Below are 16556 nucleotides of genomic sequence, written 5' to 3'. Positions count from 1 at the left end.
ACTCCATGTTCACCTCAAAAGGTGAGCCTATGAAATCATCATGGTACAACACAACCTAAATGTACCTTCTCTTGCCTATACGTGGGATAATAAAATGATCTTTCCAAATTTCATCAATCATAAAATCATACATTAACCATCTGGGTGCTAATTAAAATATTTGTAGCTTTCATAAACCAGATCCTTCATATTGGTAGAGCTGTTTTTCCAAAATCTCTAATATATATTTATTTCTCTTTATCTCGCTAGCAAGAAGATATTAAACGAATGGTGGACAGATTCTTTGAGGGGTAGGTAAGAAAATGCACTTTTGCTTCTTTATAGCCTATCTTATCTGCACGTTAAAGACAGAGCTAAAACGTGGTGTCTGAAATATATGTAGCAATGAAGTTTTTATTGATTGATATAAATATGTATGGCTTTGTGCAGCTGAATACTGCTGGTAGGAGTTACTGGCGTATGTAATACATTATCTTATTACACTCATTTTATGGAAGCTGATCTTGATGGGACAGTGGAAGGAGAGCTTACTCTGGCTTTCTGGAAAAGCAATTAATCCTACTGCTTATGTAGTAACCATGTCTTGGATCGCACTGGTGTGCTGGCACCCTTTCTCCTTTTATTAAAACAAAAATGCAGCTGCTGACCAGAAGTGCAGCTCTACAAGTGGGGCTTTCATCATGTTGGTAAGAGATTCATATCCAGGGTTGACATCATTTCAGTTATGGCCTTTTCATTATTAAAGTTTGGAATTTCAAGTTTGTTTATTAAAGATTTAAAGCTATAGGTTAAATCACCAAATTGAAATCCACTTATTTTCCTATACTATGATAAGTGGATAAGGTGTGCTGGAAAATATATTTTTCAGATTTTACCACCAGATGAATTATTTGAATTGTGAAATGCATTGTATCAGAAAGGAACTGACCTTTATTTTTTCCTGAATCTTCAGCATTTCTTCTTTATAAGTAACTTTCACATCCCTCAGTTTCTAGTAAGTGCATTTAGCAAATGTTTTAGAACTGCTGACTATTAAGTGTTAGTAAAAATAGTGGTGAGGACTTTTACTTAGTCCTTGTGGCAACTTTACTGTACATTTCATCTGTTTCTCATCCATCTTTAAAATTGATAATTATTTGAGACACGTGGAATTCACCAATGTTTATGATGATTTTTAACTCTCAGTACAGTCTTATGCTCAAGGGCTCTCTTAATTCATAATCCGAACTTTTTCATGCTGGCACTGCATCTTTTATTGAAAAAACAAAAATTAGCAGAAGGCTTTTTATCTAGGTGTCATGTAAATTCTATTTTAAATAGCAGAATTCACATTGTATAGTTGACAAAGACGATTTTATAAAGACATTCATGAAACAGAAAGTTCATATTCTAAAATTTCTAGTGTTTTGAGTTTTTGGCATTTTAGCTCTTGCTTTCCCATTAAATCATAGTCTGTTTGGTTTCACTTTTGACCTCTATAAAAATTATTGTAATAAAGACCTTTGAATAGGTACACGATGGCTTTTATTTTCATGCCCTGTGCATTCTGCATATGTATTATTAGTAGGTAATAATTCGGGTTTTTAAACATTTGTTTTGTTAAAATGAAAGTAACTTTAGAAAAAGCAGTTGGCATAATGGCTGTGACATCACTGACATCTTTTCTTTAAAAACTATTTAAATTATTTAGTTACACATTACAGGAAGCAGAGTAGAAATAAATCCAAAAGCTTACAATTCTTGAAATAAAAGTGTTTGTTGCTGTGTTTCCACACCCAGTTACCTGATGTCAACCAGGTGTCCTCCAGTTCAATTCAATTCTAACACCAACTACCCAGAGTCACCATCAGACACCACAGGCTAAGGACAAAGTCCTTCACCACCTCCACTTCAGGTTCCAGTCATAAGTTTTGGGTGTTACCAAACCTCCCACACTTCTGCCCAGCTGAGGCTTTCCACAGGTCCCTTGTGTTTTGTGGTTTGCCAGAATGACTCACAGAACTCAGGAGATCACTGTATTTGAAATAATTGTTTTATTATAAAGGATCTAAATGAACAGTTAGATGAAGAGATACCTAGAATAAGGTATGGAAGGATCCCAGGCACAGGAGCCTCTGTCTCTGTGAAGTCAGGGTGTGCCACTAGTATATGGATATGTTCACCAGCCAGGAAGCTCCCCTGAGCCGTGGTGTCCTTACATAGGCAAGACTGATTAAATCAGTCACCCGATTGAACTCTCCAGCCTCCTCCCCTCTCTGAAAGTTGGGCTGGTCCAATGCTCCAATCTTTTAATCATGATGTTATTCCTTCTGATGACCAGCCCTCATCTTGAAACTAGGCGCTTTGCCCAGTCATTTCATTAGCATAATAAAGACACTCCTATCACTCAGGAAATTCCATGGGTTTTTGTCTGTGCCAGGAATCCAGGACAAAGGTCAGATATACATTTTTTATTATATCACAGTTGCCTGTTATAATGGTTACAGTGACAAATACTTGTCATTGGGGAAAAAAACCAAAGAGATAGTTAGACAATTCTGATGGAATTTCACACACAGTGGTAATCAGTAGATTAATGACAGTCACTCTGGATAAATCTCATCAGGGAGTTACTTTTTTTTTTTCTTTCTGCACCTACCTTTAAGGTAAGTTTAAAGATTCATAATAACTAGTTACTTATTTGATACAGAATCATGGAAAGAATGTTCTGGGCTATTCTGGGCACACTGCCTACAGGGTAGTCCTACTCCGCAAGGAGCAGTTAATAAAAAAAAAACAAAAAACCAAAAAAACAAAAAAAACAATAAAAGATAATGTTCTGGGCCCAGCATGGTGGCTCACACCTGTATTACCACTACTTTGGGAGGCTGAGGCAGGAGGACGGCTTGACTTCAGGAGTTTGGGACCAGCCTGGGCAGCATGGTGAAACCCTGTCTCTAGAAAAAACACAAAAATTCGCCTGGTGTGATGGTGCGTGCCTGTGGTGCCAGCTACTCAGGAGGCTGAGGTGGGAGAATCTCTGGAGCCCAGGAGGTTGAGGCTGCAGTGAGCTGTGATCACACCACTGCACTTCAGCCTGGGTGACAGAGCGAGACCCTGTCTCAAAAGTAATAAATAATAATAATAATAGTAATAATATTCTGATTCCAGTTTAGATTTTTTTAAAACCTTGTATTTCACAAAGGCAATAAACACCATTCAGGGTACTTGACATAGGCAGTTTTTACCCATAGAAAACTATTACCATTAACCAACTTGTATTTAAAATACCTATGTTACTGCAATTTACTAACACAGAGATTAATTTATTTCTTCAGCCACACATTGTTAATGCCAAAATCTCAAATTTGAATATTGACTTTCCATAAGCCTTTGCTCAAAGTACCTATCCATAGTATAGTTCAAATTACAGAATAAAATTTTCTCTGAAATATTTGATGTTCAAATGGTAGTATAATAATTGCATTACATATATCATATTACTATATTTTATTTACCTTTTGTTAATATAACTCTAACTGGCACAATAAATTTCTTTATGAATAATGAATGAATGACACAGTTCAAATCTTACAGATATGGAAACTGAACCACCATTCTGTTTTTATTATGAGGGTAGGAATTGAATTTAGGTTTCCTACTAAGTTCTATACGTAGTATCAATTACTATCCTAGATGTACTTCTCTGTGTATCAATTATTATAGTAGATGTATTTCTCCCAAAATAATCAGAAATCTCAAAGCTTTATAACCTAGGAATGGCTGAGCATTGAGTGGAGATAGGATTGCTAACGCCACTATAAGAAATCAAGAATGATTTTTAAAAATCCTCTTTTGTCAGTAACAACCACTTTCTTCCAACGGAACTGGCAAATGCTGCAAAATACAGTTTTCAAGAAATTAGTAAAATTAAATATTTTAAGTAGAGAATGTGATACTTGATTGAAATTATTGCTGTATTTTGGGATAATGTAGACAAAGCATTAGAAGAAAGGATCAGTTATTTTAGGGAGAAAAATCAATTTAAGATAACCTAAAAAATCTTTATTTAGTTTTCTAGTATTCTTTTTCTTTCTTTTTTTTGAGACAGGGTCTCACCCTGTTGCCCAGGTTGGAGTACAGTTGCGCGATCTTGGCTTACTGCACCCTCGACTTCCTGGGTTCAAGCAATCCTCCCACCTCAGCCTCCTGAGTAGCTGGGATTATAGGTGTGCACCACCGCCCACAGACTAATTTTTATATTTTTAGTAGAGACAGGATTTCACCATGTTGGCCAGGCTGGTTTCTAACTCCTGACCTCAAATGATCCACCCTCCTCGGCCTCCCAAAGAGATGGGATTACAGGCGTGAGCCACTGCACCCAGCCTGTTTTCTAGCTTTCTTTTAAACCAATAAGATAGGAACAAAGTATACTTATCGTTTATATATAAAACTCTAAATTATTAATATATAAAATTATATTACATAATTTTTTAAAGTACGTTGCATATTTACGATTGTGTGTGTACATATATGTACTCATATATATGTACTTGGAAAACTACATGTACTTGGATATACATATGTGTATGTGTGCGCACGTGTGTGTGTGTGCATATGTGTGTGTGTGTATATATATGTACTTGGATATACGTATGTGTATGTGTGCGCGCGTGTGTGTGTGTGCATATGTGTGTGTGTATATATATATGTACTTGGACAGATAGTATCTCCTGGGAGTGGGAAGAGAGAAAAAGAGAAGTTCAGGGTGGTGGGGTGAGTAACAGATAAAACGAAGGAAAAATGAGACTCACAATAAGTCATAAACAGAAAAGGCAGACAGACAGCTAATAAAATTGGACAATGAGGGTAAAACAAATACAGCTAGATTTTGCTAGATTTTTTTTTTTCTTTTTGAGATGGAATATTTGCTCTTGTCCTCCAGGTTGGAGTGCAATGGCATGATCTTGACTCACTGCGACCTCTGCCTCTCGGGTTCAAGCGATTCTCCTGCCTCAGCCTTCCGAGTAGCTGGGACCACACTCTCCTGCCACCATGCCCAACTAATTTTTGTATTTTCAGTAGAGACGGGGTTTCACCATGTTGGCCAGGCTGGTCTCGAACTCCGAACCTCAGGTGATCCACCTGCCTCGGCCTCCCAAAGTGCTGGGATTATGGGCGTGAGCCACCACGACCAGCCCAATACAGCTAGATTTTTAAAAACAGATAAACATTGCTAGAATTTCACAATCAGGTATTTACTGAGTACACACTATTTGCTTAGCATTATGCTAATAAGGGAATAAAGAGGAAGTTTAAGCTATGGCCCCTGGTTTCAAGGAATATAAAATCCAGTTGGGATGACCAAATTAACATACATAAAAAACCTGGAGAAATAAGTTATATGGTTTTGGTGTGGAATGAGTTTGCTCTTCAAAGGAAGTAGAATTCACAGGTTTTAAACAAAAAGCATGTAAATTCCTTCCTAAAGTTTCATACAATCATTCCTGAAATCAGGTCTTTTGTGTTTCCACTAGGAAATTGTAACTTATTTGCTAAAAAGTATATAAGAAGCAGGTCAATGTAATGTTATAACATCACTGTTTTATTTTTTTCTAGAATGTAGCTACTAAAGATTTAAAGCCACAATTTTGCGACCCTTCCAGTTACTGCTCTAAGAGCCAGATAAAGTTAAGCTGCTGTTTTGACTCAAACCCTGATATCAGGCTGGAAGTTTTCTTTCTTCTTTTGTTCCTACCCTTTATGCACTATGTAAAGAAAAAAATATTAACAGAAATGACCTACAGAATCCCTTAACTTATCAGTGAGGATAAATTTGCAAGACATAATTTTCTCATGTTATTTCAATACTATTAAAATTATTTCATCAAAATTTGATAAAGAATTTCAACTAAAATGAACCTCCATTTGGTAAATGGTGTTGTTACTAGCATTGTGTAGAGCAAGATTTTTTTTACAATAGAGAAGTCCTTTGTGGTCAGTGGGGTATAAAATATGGCTTTAAATGCCAAAGTGTAATGAAATTAAATTTATGTCACTCTATTTTTGCTTTCTTTTCTGTGAACTAATCATGAATCTACTGTGTCACTTGAGTTTGCTTAACAGCTGGTGTTGATGAAAAGATACTGGTCTTAATATATAGTAAGGATGGCTATAATAAACCCAGTACAATATGCTGAAAATTTTTATGAGTCAATTCATAACGTACATGCGAACTTGTCAGAAAAAATCAATACCTTGGTGAACAATAAAGTCGGGGGGGGTATTGTGAGATCAGAGTTTTTAGACTATTTACCATTTAAGTTTGTAAAAGGTAGCTATTTTAAAATTATATGTGAATTGCATTTGCATATTTTAGCTAGTTATTTTGCCCCCAAAACAAATCAAAGATTTGTTTACTAATTTTTTTCCAATTTGATAGCTTCTGTTAGGAAAAACTGGATATGATGATATTAATTTGCTGTTAACTAATGTTGTACAACATTGCTAAATGACAGTCCATCTGTCAAATTAACGTCATGACATCCCACTTGTTATTTTAATATGTTATGAAGATGAAATGTGTTTTTTAGATATGTTTTACATTTGTACTAAGTAATGGAAAGTACGATATATTATGTGCCTGTGCCCTGAGGAAAGTTTTGAACAAAAATAATTGAAGGTAATAAATCTTACCCCCTTTCCCTCCTTGTTGCCCCTTTCCTGGTATACCTGCTGTATGACTGACTGTATCTCCTGTGTGTAGCAAGTCTTCTAGATAGCGGCAAAGACTGAGACCTATTGTGTGCATTATATAACAAAACCCAGCCTACTTCCCAAAAGTTTGCTTTGCCCTGGAACATAGACTTAATAAACATTCTCTATGATCAGTTTCATGACTGGATTCCCTTTCCTAAGATTGAACTGTGCTCTTGAATGATGTTGCTATTGAACGTCAGACAAGTTTTTCGAATAATTAGGAACATCTACAAGCTAATAAATCTCTCCTACAGTTTTAATTTGATTGTATACTTGGTAGATGTTTTTGCTTAAGAGGGTGTGTAGGGGGGTGCATGATTTATAATGTGTTTGGGTTTTTTGTTTAAATTGTCATAGGCAGCTGTGTGGTAAAAGTTGGTGCAGAGAAATGATGCCGTTCACATTTGATATGTAACTTATTATTATCTTTAATAATGCCTTGATCTTGCCAACATTCCCCAGTGTGAATTTTTACAATTTGAAGATGATTCACCTTGAGACACATCACTCTAACAACTAGCATTCCTAAGAGTGCTTTGTTTTCATGTGTAAACATACAGCACAATTATTATACAGTATCCTTTCAAAAATGATTACAGTTTCACAACTTTTGTGTAACATTATCCAGAGTATGTTCGGTGTATATTTAAATATGACAATATCTCATGAAAGCAAATTTTTAAACTATTTAAATGGAATACTTTTCAACAAGAAATAATGATGTGAATATAAACTAATCCAATATATATGAATGTAGCCCAGGCTTGCAATATTGGTTTATCCATTAATTTTCTTAGCCCAGGTGTTTGTTTAGTGGGAAGTCATCTCACGAAGTGATGATAGATGTATTTTACTCAGAGCTGGTTATAGAAGCTCTTGTACTTTTCATGCTCAAAACTGTTTGGTTAGGAACCATTGCCTAGAAAGCGGGGAAAAAAATCACCATTCAGGAAAATTATTCCTGACCTTTCAATAGAAGCAGCACTTTCTAAAAGCTTTAATGAACAAATTAGAACATTAAAAAACCCAGGTAGAAACGAATTTTATTACAAAATTCTTTTTTTTTTTGAGATGAAGTTTCACTCTTGTTGCCCAGTCTGGAGTGCAGTGGTGCGATCTCGGCTCACTGCCTCCTCCTTCTCCTGAGTTCAAGCGATTCTCCTGCCTTAGCCTCCCAAGTAGCTGGGAGTACAGGCATGCGCCACCACACCTGGCTAATTTTTGTATTTCTAGTAGAGACAGGGTTTCACCACGTTGGTCAGGCTATTCTCAAACTCCTCACCTCAGGTGATTGACCTGCCTCGGCCTCCCAAAGTGCTGGGATTACAGTTGTGAGCCACCACGCCTGGCCATAAAATTCTTATTGAATAATTTTAGATCAGATTTTTTTTTTCTCTAAAATGGGGATCTTTTACTATGCAGACTATTTTTTTTTTTTTTTTTTTTTGAGATGTGGTCTCCTTCTGTCACCCAGGCTGGAGTACAGTAGAGTGATCTAGGCTTTGGGCTTACTGCAACCTCCTCCTCCTGGGTTCAAGAGATTCTCCTGCCTCAGCCTCCTAAGTAGCTGGGATTACAGGTGGCTGGACCACGCTCAGCTAATTTTTAGTAAAGATGGGGTTTTGCCACGTTGGCCAGGCTGGTCTCAAACTCCTAAGCTCAAGTGATCCGCCCGCCTTGGCCTCCCAAAGTGCTGGGATTATAGGCATGAGCCACCAGACCCGGAGAAAACCATTGTTATTAATAACACTCTGTGGTACATCCTTCCAGGATATTTTTTACAAACTACTTTTTAAATTTAGTTATACTTACCCATAGTACTTTGCAAACCACCTTTTTTCACTTAATAGATATCTTTCCAGGTCAATAATACAGCTCTTCATAATTTTTAATGATGACATGGCATTCTGGTCATAGTGAAACAACACAGAAGTAAACATGACAGTTGTTTCCAATTTGGAGTGATTATAAACAAAATGTTTGGTGATTTTTTTTTTGGAGTAAATTCCTAAAAATTGAAATTATTGGATTTAAGTGTTGAGATATTTGATAATTTTATGTATCTTGCCAAATTGCTGTGAGAGTAATACGAATCAGTATGCAAATTTCCATGGCTACCAACAGTGTGCAAGAGTCCTCCACACTTTCACCTGTTCTGTGGACAATCTGTTTCCAATATTTGCCAGTTAGATAAAATACAAATTCTATTTTATTGTTGTAAGTTAAATATCTTATGCCAGGTGTGGTGGCTCATGCCCGTAATTCCAGCAGTTTGGGAAGACGAGATGGGTGGATCACCTGAGGTTAGGAGTTTGAGACTAGCCTGACCAATATGGTGAGACCCCATCTCTACTAAAAATAACAAAAATTAGCCGGGTGTGGTGGTGAGCGCCTGTAATCCCAGCTACTTGGGAGGCTGAGGCAGGAGAATTGCTTGAACCCAGGGGGTGGAGGTTGCAGTGAGTTGAGATCGTGCCACTGCACTCCAGCCTGGGTGACAGAGCGAGACTCTGTCCAAACAAACAAACAAACAAACAAACTTCTATTACTGATGGAGTAACACATCTTATACATTTAGTGACAACTGTAATTTTCTTCATTTGTGAATTACTAGGAAATGTATGCCTTTTCCCTGTTTTTCTATTTAAGTATTCATCTTTTAAAAATTAATTTGTAAGAGCCCTTTATATAGTGAAGATATTAGCCTTTTGCATATCATATGTTGAAGTTTATTCTTTTTTTTTTTTTTAAGATGGAGTCTCACTCACTCTGTCTCCCAGGTTGGAGTTCAGTGGCGCAATCTCAGCTCACTGCAACCTTCGCCTCCTGGGTTCAAGTGATTCTTCTGCCTCAGCCTCCAGAGTAGCTGGGATTACAGATGTGTGCCACCAAGCCTGGCTAATTTTTGTATTTTTAATACAGACGGGGTCTCATCATGTTGGCCAGGCTGGTCTCTATCTCCTGACCTCAAGTGATCTGCCCGCCTTGGCCTCTCAAAGTTCTGGCCTTGAAGTTTATCTTTTAACTTAGTTTATGTTATGTGGTAGATTTGTGGTCAATTATGTGGTGAATTATATTAGCCTTTTTACTGAGTTTCTAGCTTTAGTGAGTGCTAAGAAAGGTCATCTTCACCCAAGAATATGAAATAATATCTTTTCTTTTCTTTTTTTCTTTTTTTTTTTTTGAGAGGGAGTCTCGCTCTGTCACCCAGGCTGGAGTGCAGTGGCGTGATCTCAGCTCACTGCAAGCTCTGCCTCCCTAGTTCACACCATTCTCCTGCCTCAGCCTCCCTAGTAGCTGGGACTACAGGTGGCTGCCACCACACCCAGCTAATTTTTTTTTTTTTTTTTTGTATTTTTAGTAGAGACGGGGTTTCACCATGTTAGCCAGGATGGTCTCGATCTCCTGACCTCGTGATCTGCCCGCCTCGGCCTCCCAAAGTGCTGGGATTACAGGCCCGAGCCACTGCACCCAGCCATCTTTTATTTTCTTCTAGTGCTTCAATAGTTTTGTTCCATTTATTTTTTATATCATTTTAATTGATAAATAATTAAAAAATTTTTTTTGAGACAGAGTCTTGCTCTGTTGCCCAGGCTGGAGTGTAGTGGCATGATCTCGGCTCGCTGCAATCTCTACCTCCTGGGTTCAAGCGATTCTCCTGCTTCAGCCTCCTGAGTAGCTGGGACTATAGGTGCACACCACCATGCCCGGTTAAATTTTGTATTTTTAGTAGATATGGGGTTTCACCGTGTTGGCCAGGCTGGTCTTGAACTCCTGGCCTCAAGTGATCTGCCCATCTCGGCCTCCCAAAGTGCTGGGATTACAGGCATGAGCCACTGCACCCAGCCTGATATATAACTAACATACATTAAATTGTACATATTTAAACTATATAATTTGACAAGTTTTGACGTATTTGTAACCCATGAGGCCATTCATCATCTCAAAAAGTTGTCTCATGCCTCTTCATAGATCCCCCTCCCAACTCTTTTTCTGCAACCCCTTACCCCTCGGTCCCCAAACAACCACTGATCAGCTTTCTGTCACCATAGATTAGCTTGCATATTCTAGGATTTTGTATGAATGGAGTCATACAGGCATACAGTATGTATTCTTTTTTGTCTGGTTTCTTTCACTCAGCATAATTATTTTGAAATTTCATGTTGCACATAACAATAGTTTACTTTCTTTTATTGCTCAGTACCATTCCATTGTACGGATATGCAAAATTTGTTTATTTGTTCACAGGTTCATGGACATTTGGGCAATTTCCAGTTATTTGTTATAACAAATAAAGCTGCTATGAACGATCATGTACAAATCTTTGCATGGATGGATCCTTTCATTTCCCTTGGGTAAATACCTAGGAGTGAAATGGCTGAATCATATGGTAGGCGTATGTTTGACCCTTTTAGAAACTGTCAAACTGTTTTCCAAAGTGATTGTACCATTTTACATTCCTGTCAGCAAGATATAAAAGTTTAAGTTCCTCCACATTTTTGTCGACACTTGGTATGCACAGTGTTTTTGATTTTAGCCATTCTAGTGGGTATGCAGTAACATTTTATTGTGATTTTAATTTGCATTTCTCTAATGACTAATGATATCGAGCATCTTTTCATGTGTTTATAGGTCATCCATAGATCTTATTTGGTGGGTCTGTTCAAATCTTGTGCTCATTTAAAAAACTGGTTTGTTTGTTGTTGAGTTTTAAGAGTTCTTTATATATTCTGGATTCAAGTTCTTTATCAGATATATGCCTTGCACGTATTTCCTTCCAGTTTGTGACCTTTCATTCTATTAACAATGGCTTTCAAAGAACAGAAGCTTTTAAGTTTGATGAATCAAATTTGTCAATATGGATCATACTTTTGGTATCATATCTAAGACATTTTTCCTTCACTCTAGGTTACAGAGATTTTTCTCCTGTATTTTTCTCCTGTAATTTCCTTTAAATTAAATGTAATTTAAAGTCTGTGATGCACTTTGGGGTAATTTTTGCATGTGATATATGAGGTATGAGTCCAATTTTATTTTATTTTTGAATCCAATTATTCCAGCAACATTTGTTGAAATTAGTATCTTTTCTCCACTGGATTGCTTTTGTGCCTTTGTCAAGAATAAGTTGTCCAGGCTAGGCATGGTGGCTCATGCCTTTAATCCCAGCACTTTGGGAGGCTGAGGCGGGAGCATCGCTTGAGCCTAGGAGTTTGAGAACAGCCTGAGCAACATGGTGAAACTCTGTCTCTACAAAAAGTACAAAAAGTTAGCCAGGTATGGTGGTGTGTGCCTGTAGTCCTAGCTACTCGGTAAGCTGAGGTGGGACAGTTACCTGAGCTCAGGAGGTCAAGGCTGCAGAGTGAGACCCTGTCTCAAGATTAAAAAAAAGGTTGTCCATATATGTGTGGGTCTATTTCTGACTCTATATGCTGTTCCACTTACTTGTCTGCACTTACAATACCGCACTATCTTGACTATTATATCTTTTTAAGTCTTGAAATCAGATAAGTGTTAATCCTCCAACTTTGTTCTTCTTTATAAAAACTGCATTGACCATTCTAGGTCCTTGACATTTCCTTATGAATTTTAGAATTTGTTTATCTATTAATACTAAAACGCTCATGGTAATTTTGAGTAAGATAACGTTGGGAAGATTGATATCTTTAAAATATTGGGTCATCCAATGTATGAACAAAGTATATCTCTCCATTATTTGGGTCTTAATTTCTGTCAGCAACGTTTATTTTTATTTTTATTTTTTTGAGACAGGGGCTCACTCTGTTGCCCAGGCTGGAGTGCAGTGGCATGAACACGGCTCACTGCAGCCTCCATCTCCCAGGCTCAAGCAATCCTCCCACTTCAGCCTCCCAAGTAGCTGGGACTACGGGTATGCACACAACACCTGGCTAGTTTTTTTTTTTTTTTTTTTTAATTCTTAGTAGAGACGAGGTCTTGCTATGTTGTCCAAGCTGGTCTTGAGTTTCTGGGCTCAAGCAATCCTCCCAGCTTAGCCTCCCAAAGTGCTGGGATTACAGGTGTGAGCCACTGCACCCAGCCCTCTCAGTAATATTTTATACTTTTAATAGTATAGGCCTTGTACATTTTTGTATACCTTTTGTCACATTTATTCTTAAATGTTCCATATTTTTATAAATATGCTGTATTTGTGTTACAAATATGTTGTTTTTCATCACAATTTCTGATTGTTATTAGTATATAGAAATATGGATTTTTGTATATTGCTTTTGTGTCCTGTCACCTTTCTAGACTCACGTTAGTTCCAGTAAAGCTGTGTATATTGCATTGGATATTCTACATGGATGGTCATATCATCTGTGAACTTCCTTTCTAACTGGATGCTTTTTATTTCCTTTTCTTGTTTATTGCACTAGCTAAAACCACTAGTACAAATGTTAAATAGGCATGGTGAGAGGAGACAAACTTGTCTGGTTTTTAATTCTAGGGAGAAAGCATTCCATCATTCCTCATTAAGTATGATGTTAGAAGGATATTTTTTGTAAATGCCTCTTACCAAATTGAAGAAATTTTCTTCTATTCTCATTTGCTGAGAGTTTTTTTTGTTTTGTTTTGTTTTTAAAGCAGGAATGTGTGTTGGATTTTGTCAATTGCTTTTTCTGTGTCTATGAGATGATCTATGGTTCTTTTTCAGTTTGTTAATATGATGATTCACATCGATTTATTTTTTAATATTGAACCATTCTTGCATTGCTGGGATAAACCCAACTTTATTGTGATGTATTCTTCTTACATTGATGGACTTGACTTCCTAATACTTTGTTTAGAATTTTTACAACTTTGTTCATGAGGAATATTGATCTGTAGTTTTCTTGTGATTCTTTGATGGTTTTCATATCAAGGTAACACTAGCTTCATAGAATGAGTTGGGAAATATTCCCACTCTTCACTTTCCTGAAGGAGTATGTATAGAATTGATATTATTTCTTCCTTAAGTGTTAAGTAGTATTTGCACTGGAGTTTTCATTATGAAATTATTTTTAACAGCTTCAGTTTTGTGGATAGATATAGGGCTATTTAGATTATCTATTTCTTCTTGAATGAGCTTTTATAGTGTGAGTCTTTCAAGGGATTTTTTCACTTAATTTAAGCTGTAAAATTTATGGGCATAAAATTGCTCATAATAGTCTCTTATTATTCTTCCAATGTCTGTAGGATCTTTAGTAATATATTCTCTTTTATTCCTGATTTTGGCAGTTTGTATCTTTTATTTTCTTGATTAGAGTGGCTACAGGTTAATCAATCATATTGATTTTCATAAAGTACAAGCTTTTGGTTTTATGGATTTTCTTCATTACTCTCTTTCATTTTATAGATTTCTATTCTCTTATTGTTTCCTGTCTTCTTCTTCCTTTGAGTTTAATCTGATCTTACTTTTCCAGTTTCTTAAGGTATGAGCTGAAGTCAATATTTTGAGATCTTTTTCCATTCCTATCATAGGCTATTAGTCCTAAAAATTTCTCTCTAGTCAAAATAATTTCTAATTTCCTTTGTGATTTCTTCTTTGATTCACTGATTATTTAGAACAATATTGTATAATTTCCAAGTACCTAGGCATTTTAAATACCTTTTTCTATTACTGACTTCTAATTAAATTGCATTGTGGTCAGAAAACTTACCTTGTATGACTTAAATAATTTAAAATTAATTGAGACTTGTTTTATGGGTCAGAATATGGTCTCTCTTGATAAATGTTTCATGAGCACTTGAAAAGAATATTTATCCTGCTGGTGTTAGTCGGACTGTCCAAGTTGGTTGACAATGTTATTTCAGTCTTGAGTGCCTTTTCTGCTTTTCTGTCAACTTGTCATATTGGTTACTGATAGAAGGGTTTTGAAATATCTTATATAATTGTGCGTTTGTTTATTTCTCTTTTCAGTTTTATCAGGTTTTGGTTCATGTATTTTGAAGCTCTGTTACTAAAGGTATAAATTTTTAAGATTTTTATGTCTTCTTGATGAATGGAAATAATCTGGGCCTTGAAGAGTAAGAAGTCAGATAAGCAGGAGAAATCATGGGCTCACTGAGGTTAGGTTTATTCAGACACATTTGTTTTCCCCTCTACTTCATTCCAAAAAGATTTAAGATGGGTAGTTATTTAGCTCCTTCTATATTCTAGATATTAGAATAATGTTCTTCAGAAAATAAACTTTTACTAGTAATCTTATGGCAAAAATACATTGTACATAGGGACCTAGTGCATACGCTTATTTATATATATTTTATATATGTATGTGCATATAAAAAAGTTTCAGGCCAGACACAGTGGCTCACACCTATAATCCCAGCACTTTGGGAGGCTGAGGTGGGTGGATCACTTGAGTTCAGAAGTTTGAGACCAGCCTGACCAACATGGTGAAACCCTGTCTCTACTAAAAATACAAAATTAGCCAAACCTGGTGGTGCATGTCTGTAAACCCAGCTACTCGGAAGGCTGAGGCAGGAGAATAGCTTGAACCTGGGAGGCAGAGGTTGCAGTGAGCCGAGATCGTGCCATTGCACTCCAGCCTGGGAGACAAGAACGAAACTCCTTCTCGAAAAAGAAAAAAAAGTTTCACACATACACACCCACAAACACACACACACACACACACACAAAAAAAAAAAATTACCCTTACTATATGTGGTATAGTCTGAGACTTTCTCTTCTCTTCCACATAATTTTTAAAAACTAATACTAGCCATAACCCACTAATTTGATTTAATGACCAATGACTAGATTGCAACTTGCAGGTTGAAAAAGGCCCTATAAGGATAATAGAAATATGAATAACGCATAGTTCATGTCCTCAAGGAACTTTCATTGTAATGACAGAGGCAGACACATAAACAGATACAGTTCAGCACAACATAATAAACTGTGCTAGGACACGGGGCGCCGTGGGATGTTAGAGTTGGTGAGGTGAAGAACAGTGTCACTCGTGTCCTAGGCCAAGGGAACCACAAGGGAAAAGAAAAAGAGCTTCAAGTTAAAAGTAGAGAGTAGTGGGGGAAAGAAGCTACAGATATATAGAGAACTAAGTCACTTAGGGGTTTGTATGAGGAATTTGGCCTTCATTCTGCAGGTGATGAGAAGCTATCAAAGCACTGTAAGTAAAGAGGTGATACAATCAGATTCGTGATTTCAGGAGATCACTCCAGCTGCAGTGTGAAACGTAAGAGAAGGATAAGACTGGGGACAAGAGGACTAGTTAGGAAGTTATTGCAAAGGCCCAGGGGAGAAATGATAAGAGTCTGAACTAAACTGTAGCAGTGATAAGAGAGGCATATTTTAGAGACTGAATGAAAGACTTGCTGATTGAGTAACTGATTTAGTATAGGAAGTAATGGTAAGGGTAGGAGAAGAAATTACGATGTGATGACTCCCATCCATTCATTCAGTCATCTGAATTGAGATGCTTCTTAAAGAACTTTTATAAGTCAGGCACTCTACTGGGTGCTAGCAATCCACCCAGTATGGAGTGGTGAGCAAAGCAGATGTGATTCCCATTCTTTTGAAGCTAACAAGCATTAGGACATTATCTGTACCTTGTCATGTACAAGGACAGACATTATCTGAATAATTTTAAAAATAGGTATGTAAAAATTATAACTATTCTGAAGGAAAAGAGTAGTGTTTAGATTAGGAGATAAGAAAAGGCCTCTCTTTTTTTTTTCTTTTGAGATGGAGTCTCGCTCTGTCACCCAGGCTGGAGTGCAGTGGCTCAATCTTGGCTCACTGCAACTTCTGCCTTCCTGGTTCAAGTGATTCTCCTGCCACAGCCCCCCAAGTAACTGGGACT

Source organism: Macaca nemestrina, chromosome 17 (assembly GCF_043159975.1).
Source record: "Macaca nemestrina isolate mMacNem1 chromosome 17, mMacNem.hap1, whole genome shotgun sequence".
Classification (NCBI taxonomy): domain Eukaryota; kingdom Metazoa; phylum Chordata; class Mammalia; order Primates; family Cercopithecidae; genus Macaca; species Macaca nemestrina.
Note: the sequence above shows the minus strand (reverse complement) of the source record.